The sequence below is a fragment of the Oryza sativa genome, chromosome 10, assembly GCF_034140825.1.
Source record: "Oryza sativa Japonica Group chromosome 10, ASM3414082v1".
NCBI classification, from domain to species: Eukaryota; Viridiplantae; Streptophyta; class Magnoliopsida; order Poales; family Poaceae; genus Oryza; species Oryza sativa.
The window spans coordinates 10,158,751-10,171,280 of NC_089044.1; the positions used below are offsets into that span (position 1 = coordinate 10,158,751).

Genomic DNA, 12,530 nt, shown 5'->3' on the forward strand with positions numbered 1-12,530 from the left:
CAACACAGCAAGGGCCGAGTTCTTGCGGCACCCGAGTGCAGCAACATGGGGTCTCCCGAGTATTCCTCGGGTGAAGGGTGACCCTCCTGCCTAGACCGGCGAGGCAATCGGTGGAGTTGGTAGTCACGTTCTTGAGGTACAAGGGAGCGGCCTAGCTGGGAGCCAGTACTCTGATGGACGGTAGCATTGATGTGGTTGGCTTGAGGATGCCGGCTTTGGTGGTGAAGAAATGAATGTACCTGAAGCGGAATTCCGTTGAGGGAGGGAAGCCCATCGCCTCGATGTAGCCAATTACGCTTGAAGTTTTCCGAGCGAGGCAGCCAGTCTGGTAGGTGATGAAGGTCTGGGAGCCAAAGGAGATTGAACCTCCCACAAGGAATTTGGCGGCGTGGCCAGCGATAATGACTCCTGGAAACACCATCTCCTCCTTTAAAACGATGGCGATCGAGAGCACCCCTACCTAGCGCGCCAACTGCCAATTCTCTAGATCGGCAATAATACTTATAGGGTGCATAAGATCAATGAGAGATTAAGAAACAGATGTTTATACTGATTCAGACCATCGGCAGAGGTAATACCCTAGTCTAGTTGCATATGTAGATTGATCTATGTATGAGCAGCACAAAATGTGAATAGCACATAGCGTGTATGAAGAAATCGATCCCATTATTAGCGTTTTCGACCTCGCTTATGTAGACCTAGGGGCGGTCGGCTAAGATTGGTAGGTTATCCCTTATAACTCGGATACCTGCCACCAATTTACATGAGATAAGATTTATAGCCTTATCTTTAATCCCTTTCTTTGATTACATTATGCCGTACTGGCTTTAGGCCACCGCGGCCCATTTTGTAAAGAAAAATGTACGAATTGCCCCCCCCCCCCGAACTATCGCGGTCGACCGAATTACCCCCTAAACCCGAAAACCAAACATCGTTCACCCTGAACTTTCAATACCGGACAAATTACCCCCTCGACCCAACCCAGAGTGGTTTTGTTCTACGTGGCAGTCCAGTCAGCATTTTATTTATAAAAACATATGGGACCCACCTGTCATACTCCTCTCTTACTCTTCCCCTCTCTCTCTTCTCTCTCACTCTCACTCTCGCTCTCTCTCTCACTCTTCCTCTCTCTCTTTCTCGCTGGTAATGGTAGGCGGGCGTACCCAGCATTTTGTAAATCACGGCCCAAAGGCTGAACCTTTGGGTACCCAGGTACCATGTTCCCCACAAGTTTTTTCATGGACAACCGTTGGGCCATTCTCTATTAAGGAGGCAGGTTTATGTGAAGAAGGGGAGAATAATTTGACCATATATGCTATTGATACAACCTTTGCTCATATCATAGGTCAACAGCAAGACATCAAGATCAAACTGTCCATGTTTTAGAATCCGATTCAGCCGATTTCAAAGGATCGTCGGGTATGAATACGAACTTAATTTTAGGTCCATGAGTACTTGATGGAAATATCTTAGAATTCTCTTTCCAACAGATCTGGTGTTGGCACCCGGGGATTGAATTCCGGAATACCTAGAGCGTACACTATACTGTTTCCATGATCAATGGCTAGTACACGCATCCACAACATTGTTATCACATCCATACAACATACTTGACATATAAATAGATAAAGTGGTTCTTATAATTTAACGGTGCAAAGGTCTTACATAGTTGTTAGGCTGACCGACCAAATAAAAGAGTATATACGCAGGAAAAATATAAAGATACATAAGTTCTTCAGTATGCCCATCTACCAAACCACACAGGCAACCAACTAGGAATCACCCTAGAAAGAACCATCCTCGAAAACTCCGGTACCCGGTGCAAGGTAATCGTCACTAGGCACCTCACATCTTGCATCCAAGTCTAAAGACAACAACAAGAGGTGGGTCAATACACGAGGTATTGGCAAGTCCTACCCAAACCTTGGGAAACCTAGGACTATTGCAAGCTTAAATCAAAGATGGCTATATTTGTGGCTCATTTTCAGCATAAAGAGAACTTTGATTCGCAATAGTAAATAATAATAGATTGAAACGGAATTTTTAAATCAGTGAGTAAACCATAATAATAGTAGCATAAATATCATCTAGTATCATCCTTGTGTCGTCCATGGCAGCAAGCAAGCATTTTATCCTTAGCCCACACTGGGCAAAAACATGATCGTTACCCACCATACCCATTTCACAAACCATGCATTTTAGTATCACCAACACTATACTTGTATCCTTTCACCAAGTCGCTCATGACCGTGAGTATGGCTAATCGATTAGTTTTAGACTCTGCAGAGTTTGTACAACTTTACCCACATGATGTGATAGAAGCCAAAAGGCTACACTCTAGTTGTTTTGATACCCGTCGGTACCCTACACTCTACACATTGAATGTGGACTAGAGGTCACAACGAAGCCGTTACATTGCTTAAAGTCTAGCCTTGCATGAGCACGGAGAGTGTTTCTCCACATTGGTCATGAACCAATGCCGCTAGGAAAGGTGGACCCCATCCTAATCCTAACGCCGTGAGGCGAACACATCCGTTCCCTCAACGAGGCACTGTCCGTTATATTAGATATGCTCAGACACCCATGCCATATGGAAAACACAACCGTTCCCATAGAGGGTCACATGGGTAGCTCCTATGAACCATCACTTAGACTAGTCTATCGGTGATATGGGCCCGGGGGCGTGCACAGTAGAGGGAAAGAGCCATTCCACCTTGCCACGTGGCCACGTGGCCTGCCTTCCCCCCCCCCCTCGGGGGAGGTTGGGCGGTTACAAAGTGGCCAGGGGGCCTCGGGGTGTCCCGTCTCACCCCTCGGGGTTTTTGACCGCGTTGCCCCAAGGCCCCTATCCGGCTGCCGCGTGGCGGCCGGGTGGGCGGAGCAAGAGGAGCTGCCGAGCGCCTTAAATGAACGGTGCCCCAACCATCCCTCGCCGTATTTAATATGGCGTGGGCAGACGTGAGGCGCCGCCCGATTGACATGCGTCAATCGGTCTTGACCAGTCTGTGACCGATCACAGGCGGATGGGACGGCTAGCAGCGCACCCATGTCTCGCCCTGTGTCAGGCGGAGTGGGGGCAGGTAAGCCTTGTCCCGTCGGCACGTCGCCGAGCATGCGCCCTTGTATGCAGTCCACCAAAGTCACCAAGGAATTAAGAGGGAATGACAGGCGGTGTCCCCCGTGTCAGGCGGAGGACGGTACTGGGACCCACCTGAGGACAAGCAACCACCTTGCTTCCGGTTGAAGGCATGGATGTTGACGTGACCAGGGGTGTGTGGGCCCCCCTCCAATGATGAGTTATTTAAAGTCGGTGCATGTGGTATCCCCTTCAACTATAAAAGGAGAACCTTGCCCACCGAAGGGACGGACGTAACTTGAGAAGCTTGAGCCTAGGGTTAGAACTCCCTTGTAACCGCGCGAGCTTAATCCCACACACAGGAGTAGGGTGTTACGCCTCCTGACGGCTCGAACCTATATGATCCCTTTTCTCCCATTCTCTTGCGAACGATCTCGTTAGCTAGATCCGAAGCGGAGATATGCTCTTGATCATCGCGGCTTATCCCCCGGCCGAACTCACAAAGGGGGGTCTCACGACCTCCCGCTAGAGAGGATCACTCCTCGACATAGTCCATACTACAATGGCCTCCCAATGCAAGGCTAACACAATAAACAACTTAATAAGCCATGGTTGCCCCATGACCGAAACATGTGGTTGCAAGGTAATCTTAGTTGGTGACACATAGTTTAGTCCTTAATCGACTCAGGCGTACACTCCCCGTATTGGTGTGCAACTACCACCATATGCACACCACTTGCCGCCCAAGCCTAAAATCATCATTTTTTTTCAGTTTTCAATTTTCACAAAAAATAACAGAGGCAACCCCTCCATACAATTTTTTTTCAATTATCCCATTTATAAAGAGTGAATATCATGTCATAAGTAACTATCGGGAATTTTCTAAGTATGGGTACGCAATAGCTATATTAGTAGCTTGAATATATCCACGGTGGTGCTTGGATAGCACCACATAAATACCCATCTTAGTGCTTCAATAGTAAGGATAATCAATATATCAAGGTAGGTAATGCAGCAAATAGATCATTTCTAGCAGAACCCCATTTTCATTATAAAACAACGCATGCAATTTATAAAATAATAAAGCATTTGCAAAAATATAGGATTCAACATGGTCGAACGAGGAATTGAATAGGACTTGCATTGCTCAGGGAACACTGAAACAACTCTTGGTCCTGCACACTCTTGTCAACGGCAACAAACGATTCGTCCTCTATTTAAATTTAAACGTACATTCAAATGAACATCCAATACAACTCCAAGATAAAATATGATGCATGATGCATGAGCATGTTCAGTGCGTAGGGGGTGATTTAATATGAATTTAGGAGAATGAAACGCCTAAATCTGATGTCGTACGTGCAAGTTATCGCGTTTCTAATATTCAAAATACGAAAGTTACTATTCAAATTTAAATTAGTGAAATTTTACACAACAGTGGTGTCAAGTTTAAGTGGACAGTATTAAAGAGTAAATTATTATGAATCTAACAAAATTTGTTTCACCTCAATCGGAGTTAAAATGAATTTTATGTGATTTTATAAAGTTTCAGCATTTTTCAGTGTATAAATAATTAACAGAAAACCTTTTCTCAGATTTAGTACTTCTTTACTTCTTTATCTTTATCTTTACTACTTAAAAAATTAAAAAATTGATAGTAGTGGTCTTGATTCCTGACACAACAGACGCATCAGGCAGACACGTCTCATCCTAGCCATACAATCATGAGATCCAACGGCTCAGATCGCTTCGCGTATCTCCCTCATCGCGCTTCTCCTCCTCCGGCCTTCGCATCTAACCTCTTCCGAAACTGATGCCCTCTCACGCCCATTTTTTTTATAAATTGGTCCTTGTAGAAAACTTATTTCGAAACTACTCCCTACCAAAAACTATATCCAGAAATAGGCCGTCGGCTCAGCGCCAAAATTGTTGTAATTAGCATCAGTCTAATTAGCGTGTACAAGGAGTCAGTGCCAAATGCATTGGCGCTGAGGCCCTGCTACGTCGCACCTCGACTGCCACGCTGGCATGATGTCAGGGCCAGTCACATTGGCGCTGACAGGAACAACCCAAGCGTGGCGCTTAGCCAACGGCCTATTTCTGGATATAGTTTTTGGCAGGGACTACTTTCGAAATAATTTTTCTATAAGGATCAATTTGTCAAAAAAAACGGCTCTCACGCGCTCCTCTCAACGCCACACCGCCCATCCGCTGCTGTCCCCCGTCACTCCAAGCCGCTGCGGCCCCGTCCAAGCCATGGAATTGATGGCCTCCCTCAACGCCGACCCTTCCCCCGTCGCTCCAAGCCGCCCGCTCCTCTCCTCAATGACGCAACAGGCAACAGCTCCTCTTGACGGCGACGCCCAAATCCCATCGCCTCCAATCCCGTCTACAGATGGCCCACAGTTTGCCTCCTCCTTCCCTCCCAAGCCGTCTCCCGGTCCTTCACCTGCCCGTCCGGCCACCCCTCTGAACATGCGATTTTTCTGATCCTGTACAGCTCCATGGGCTGAGGGACTGCAGGAAGTTTGCGGTCGGCAGGGCTCTGGTCGCCTCGTCGGCGTTGCCCTCAAATACTCCAAGGTACCACACAGTATTTCTATTTCCAATCGCAACCTATGTAATTGTGTTCTGAGCGTGTATGCGACCTATGTAATCAACCTGTTGTGTTCTGAGCGTGTATGCGACCTATGTAATCAACCTGTTGTGTTCTGAGCGTGTATGCCTGATTTGGTTGCCTGCAGGTGTTGTCCTGGCCACTGACTTCGAAGCAATCTGTGCTCCGGTTGGAGGTGGCGGAGCACTGGTACCGGCTCTACAAGACGGACAATCAAGGGGTACCACAATCCGGCTCCACCTCGACGCCATTCTGGCAACCACGAAAACCTCACGCTCCAATCTATGCCCTCCGCCTGTGCTCGCTGCATCTCGTGCCACCGTCTCGGCCTCTCGATCGTCATGGCCTGAATTATTCTAATTCTTCGTTACAAGTTTTTTTTTTTAATGATCTTGGCTACCATTTTGGTGCTGAGACTAATATGACTCCCATCAAACAATGCAGTTGAGAGTGAGTTCTTACCTGCATTATATAGTACATTGTATTTAAACCATAGTACATGGGGACAGTGGTGCGTTCAGTGCTAACACTCAAATCAATTTATGGATTGTGGTAAGCTGGTAGTTGTTTGATTTGTCACTAAAATTGCACGACGACAACACTTTGTGTTAGCTGGGCAACTAAATCAGTCAGACTCCGGTGAGTTTCAGAGGCTCCAGGAGGTGGAAAGACATCTTGGGTGATGCATGGATGCAAGGAAAACTGGAGACTGGAAGATTAAACTAATGGAAACTAATGGAACAGATGCAACCATTGCCAATGGAGCAGACTCCTCTCAGTTAGTAATATCTCCTTCCAGCTTATATCTGTATTGTCTGTAGGTATTCTTGTTTTCTGCCCAGTGTTAAATTCCAATCAAAGAAAATGGGAATGAATTTTTATTTAAGCTTCTTTCCTAGAGGTCCGGACCAATTCTCTGGCTCAGCAAACCGAGTCTAATTCGACTATTACAAGTTTGTCGAAAACTGGATAATGCATCGCTATCTTCAGTGACAAGTGTCAAATACACTATCAGGCATGGTAGGGCAGTAGTCGCTGATTCATATGTATATGTGAGTATGTTCCTGTTGTCTAAGCCGAGGTCAACATAGCCTTTGGAAAGCGGTATGATGCAATGTATGATAAGATCGATGGCATAAAGAATAATTAAATGCAAGTTTTTTTAGAAGAGATGATTCTTTCTTATTATTAAAAAGATACTTCGATTATATGACATTTGATCAGCACAAGTTCTAAAGTGCATCATCATACAAGTATTTCTTTTCCATTTTACAATTTCCGTCAGTTAACCTCCATTGCATTAGCTCTGTGATTTTTTATCATGCCTAAAATATACTCAAGACGTTTGAAATATATATACTTTTTGTGTCAATTGCAAATAATGCAATTAAATCTACTGTTATTCCAATGGCAATTAAAAAATGAATTAATCTTGTCTAGGTTAGTGTAGGTCACATTTTAGGAGCAAAATGATCTTTTTTAAAAGGCTAATTGAGTTCAATTGACAAACAAAAAGGAAAAGGAGAGAAAAATGATAGCATTATATAGATATTGCTTTTGCCAATGGCAAATTATAAAATATTGAGTGTTTGCTCAATCATAAAATTTCTACAAAAGTTATGTAGTGTTCCCGTTGCAACGCACAGGCCCTCATCTAGATGCTTATAAAAGAAACTAAAGTGCACTATCTGGAATACGTTTTCCTACAGTGAAGGCATATTTATGCTCTGTGTATCCATTTTAAACCGTGGGGTCCATCTGCTGTGCGAGGTACTTCTCTAAACTTTCAGCCAAGCACTAAGGTTTGCATAAATTACATATAAGTCCTAGGCCCACCTGTCAGTGTCTAGCTGTTTTGCAGAAAGAGCCCTATAGTTTACCCTAATTACAGGACAAGGTCCTTCAACCTACAGGCAGCTCGATAGGCAGAGAGGTGCGGCGGCTCGGGAAGTGCTCGCCGGCGACGAGCGGCGACGGGGATGGCTTGGCTTGTTATAGTACTGGCCCCGAAATCACATCGGAAACCAAACACAGAAGAAACGTTATAGGAGATCCAAACACGATGACGACACCAAGGCACGATATTTGATAACGGAGTTCAGTCGTAGCCTACATCTCTACGGCACTGATTACGGGCGCTCCTCCCCGATACAGCATATACAGCATATCAGAGTTACAACGACTCACGGCCGGTCGACGCCGGCAGCCGCTCCCTCTCGCTATGTTAAGTCGCCATGCAGTTACAACAGGCACGCCCCTCTATTTATGAGAGATCCTAGGATAAAGTCTGACTCTTACTCTAGTCCTATACCTATACAACTCTAAGTCCTAAACTGTAACCAACTACGTACACATATTCGACACAAACTCTAACAAACTCCATCTTGGTGAATATGCCACGCCAACCTGAATCTGTTACCTGCTCGACATCCGTGTACCAGGACTTGAGTTGGTTCTTCCCACCACTCACGCCAAGCTGCCCCGATAAGCCTCCACCAGTCTCACCGTAACAAGAGACTCTGCTATCCCTGTAACTTCCTCCTCTTGACTCCACCTGTAACAGTGCTCCACCTTCTCGCATATCACCACAGTCGTCTTGCCAAGCGAATTGAATTCTTCCTAGCTGTCACATCATAGACTACCCGAAGACCATGTTCAATTTCATCTACCGTATTAAATTTGACTTGATCTAATCCATGGCCAGATAACCGATGTCATCACCAAATAGACAAACCAAACTCACCAGACATGAAGAGAACCCTTTCTTCCTTGTCGTCTTATGAACCGAGCTAATAAATCCAACATCCACGCTTTCTCGCATCCGTAGACTGCATTCCTGATAATCTGAGAAAATTCACTGTTGCCTTGAATCACCCGAAGAAATTACCACCATAGCGTTTACTCTTCTCCTTCAATGACGTAGATTCCATATATCCCCATCATGCAATCCCGCAGATCCTGAATATATCCTGTACTGATGTTGACAGAAAACACGTGGCCTGGGAGACAACTGCCAAACAGCCCGTTAATGCCCTCAACGATTTTCACCCGCTGTTGCCCAGGACCTTCACCTATACAATGGCTTGACAAGTCAAACTCCCACCGTGCTGTCTTTCTGTCGAGCCATCGCTTTGACTTAACATACCCATCTTGCTGCAGGAGCTTCTCTATACATAGCATGGTTCTATAAACCAAGTCCCTATGCACCATCATATGACATGCAGCCTACTCAGTACTCATGTTAGGCCACCAGTGACCCAAACCAAACAAGCACATTAAGGTCAATGACTAGTCAACAACCCTGGTACTTGAACCAACCGGACCAACGAACCGAACCCACCTTTTTTTCAGAAAAAAGAAAAGAACCGCTCGGTTTCAATCCTTGGTCAAAGAAAACCAGTCAACAAGAAGTCTGGAGATCAGATCGATCCCCTTCCTTCCTCACTCCTTTCTGCTCGCCTTCCTCAGCCCAACAGTGCCGCTGCCCAGCGCCTATCGCGCCCTTGCCGCGCCGTTGTTTCCTGCCGACCGCGAGCACCAGAGCCCGCGCCGCCTCACCGTCTGCTCCGCGCCGCCACTGAAGACGCTGCTGCCACGCCGGTCGCCTTGACGCCGCCGCCCGCCTCCCTGCGGGACCTCGCCGGTGAGGACTGCTGCCGCCGCCACCATGGGCTTCTCGCCGGTGAGGATGCCGACGCCCACGGGAAGCTGCCCTTCCCCGACACAAGAACCTGCTGCCCCTGACGCTGGTGTCCGCCGCCTCCTTCTAGAGCCGGCCCGCGTCGAGCTCCTCCACGACCTGTACTGCTGCTCACCGAAGCCGTACACCACCGCCCGAGTTCGTCGCCAACAAACCACGCTGCCCACGAAATTGATTTCGCCCTTGCCTTGTGATTTGCTCGATTACGTGTTGCAATCCCATGGAGTCCCTTTGCTGTATTTTCGGGAGATTAATCATCCGATTTTGAGTCCAAATCGAATCCTCTTCGTCCCCTGCCGTGTCCGACTGTGGCCCTCATTAGGGGAGCTTGTCCCAGGTACAGCTTTTCCCAAAAGCTGCTTCTGCTAGAAGCTCCCCCAAACAGTCCACGGCTTCTGAGAATTTGTAGTTATAGCTTCTGAAAAATGAACTAAGAAGCCAGAAGCTTGGAGAAGCTGGGTTTCAGAGCTTTTCCAGATTCTCAGAAGCTGGCTACCAAACCGCTGCTTCTCAGAATATAAAGCTCCCCCAAACAGGCCCTGTGTCTTTGCTCTCCTGGAATCCTCGCTAAACGCGCTACCGTGAGCGAACCGGACTCAACGTGTCCGTTTCCATCTCAAACGCTGCGATCTTGTCCAGATTTGAGTCTCGTGCGATAATAGCTCTAACTCTAACAGAGATCTGCCACGGCCCGACGCTACCCTAGTCACCACCGGCTCGGCTTTGACGCAAAATGCGCACACCACTGTGAGATGTGACCTCCTGAGCGTCCGCATATCTCCAGCGACATCCAAGTTAACCAGGTCCCTCCACGCTTGGGCCGGCACAGTAAGCCGGTCTCATCGTGATTGCCTTGGCTTAGCCATCTACCACGTATACGCCGCCGCCGAAGCAATCCTGTCGCACCACACTTTGTCGAAGACACCTCTCAAACCAGCCTATAGGATCCACCCGCTCCGACTTTAGATTGAACGCCCATCAATCTAGTCGCGAGCCGAAGCCGACAAGTTGCATGCCGTCTTCCCAGCCACCGAACGACCCGAGCGCTACGTCTAGCCATCTCCCTATCGAACGTAGCTCATAGAAAGGCCCGGGCCACCCTGCCCAGAGTGTTCGATCCACCGACCGAGAACGCCGATCGCCTCCAGCTTCAATCAACCCGAGCATGGGGCCCCACGTCTCCCTGTTGAGAGTAGCTCACTGGAAAGTCCGGGCCACCCGCCTGAAGTGTCCGACCCACCGATTGGATCGCCAATCGCTTCCGCCGCCATCAACCCGAGCACCATGTCTATCATCTCCCTATTGAAAGCAGCCGTCGAACGGTTTAGACCGCTGCCTGAAGTGTTCGATCCACCGATCAAATTATGTTGATCGCCGCCATGCTCCACCTTGCGCACATGTCCTTCCCTGGACATAAACCGCGAGCGGCGTGGTGTGAAGCACCTCCATCGCGCCTCTACCATGGATCTCCCGCAGGCTCTGATACCACTTGTTATAAAACTAGCCCCGAAATCACATCAGAAACCAAACACGGAAGAAACGCCATAGGAAATCCAAACACGATGACGACACCGAGGCACGATATTTGATAACGGAGTTCAGCCGTAGCCTACAACTTCAGGGCACTGATTACGGGCGCTCCTCCCCGATCCAGCATATACAGCGTATCAGAGTTACAACGACTCACGGCCGGTCGACGATGGCAGCCGCTCCCTCTCGCTATGCTAAGTCGCCATGCAGTTACAACAGGCACGCCCCTCTATTTATGAGAGATCCTAGGATAGAGTCCGACTCTTATTCTAGTCCTATACCTAGTACAACTCCAAGTCCTAAACTGTAACCGACTACGTACACATATTCGACACAAACTCTAACACGGCAGAAGGCCAGGGAAGCTAGAGGTGGTCCTTTCGCACACCCTAGAGGTGGCGGCGCGGCCGGGGAAGGCTGGAGGCGGCGAGCGCCATGGCTGTTGTTGGCGGTAGGTTCGGGACGGCGACGGCTAGCATGCTACGGCGAACGAGGGATCGATTAGGTGATAGGGGAGCACTTAGGGAATATGAGGAGGCTTACCCCATGCTCGGTTGGAGTGGAGGCGGTGTGACGACGAGCTCCCGATGCGGCCGGCGGCAGCAATGGTGGTGGTGGCTCTTCGGTCGATTTCCTCTGAAGCTTGTCAATGAAATGGTTTTAAGGGGCCCCTAGGAGGCAGCGGGTTAGCGGTTTTGCAGACGGAGGCAGCGGCGTCGGCTTTGCGCAGGGAGGAGGCAGAGGAGGAAGGCTGCGGCTATCGGGCTTGGTCAGTATTGGGCAAAGGGCGGCGGTGTTGGGTTGGCCATGGCCCACAGCGGCTGCGGTGGTCGGCGCCTGGGCGCGGCAGGGCACCGGGCAGGGAAGTAGCAGCCTTGCCTCAGCTTTGCCAGCGGGAATCGCGGGCAGAGTTTGCTTGGTCGGCTTGGAAACGATGACCTCGATCTCACACGCTAGGTGCTCGATGAATTGCCTAAGGCCTCTCACAGTGCAGTGACATGGACCGGTGCTATACTGCGCCAGCGCCGATTTGTGCTTGCGTGGAGCAAGGTCGCGCGCCCTAGAAGAGCCCCTCGGCCCCAAGTAAAGACGCGAGGAACTTTCTCGCAGTGAGTCCACGCGCAGCAAGCTCCGTGCACTGTAGAGCGCGTGACCCAGAGGCATCGTATCCTCGCGCCGAATCCCATCGCGAAATCCCCGATTCGCCCTCAAAAATCCTCTCCCGATTCACCACCGATTCATCCGCTCCACCGATATCCCAAGATTTCCCTAATCAAATCCACGCATGTGAATCAAGAACCGGAACAAATCAAGGTGGGGAAACAAATCAAGAACCCAAAGAAATCAAGGAGGTGCAAACAAATCAAGAATCTAAAGAACAAAAACGAACAAAAAAAAACAAGAACGGTGTCGCGCAAGCCGCCACCGCCAGGGACGCCTCCCACCGATGCCGCGCAAGCCGCCGCCGCCGGGGACGCCTCCCGCAGCCGCCACGCCAGCCGCCTCCGTCGGGGACGCGTCCCGCCGCCACGGCGGCAGACCCACCGCCGCCGCGCAAGCCGCCGCCGCCGCCGGGGACGACTCCCAGCACCGCTTCCCATCGGCGT

At 49.1% G+C, this 12,530-nt stretch overlaps 1 long non-coding RNA gene and 1 pseudogene across 1 annotated transcript; both read left to right on the forward strand.

Annotated features, from left to right (window-relative positions):
- Positions 1-5,512: 5,512 nt before the first annotated feature.
- Positions 5,513-6,220, forward strand: LOC112936689 (uncharacterized). Its single transcript, XR_003239096.2, has 2 exons — positions 5,513-5,659; positions 5,821-6,220. It is a non-coding gene; the product is annotated as an uncharacterized lncRNA (long non-coding RNA).
- A 3,140-nt stretch (positions 6,221-9,360) lies between these two features.
- LOC9271480 (cytochrome P450 87A3-like) overlaps positions 9,361-12,530 on the forward strand; it is a 46,895-nt pseudogene continuing 43,725 nt past the window's right edge.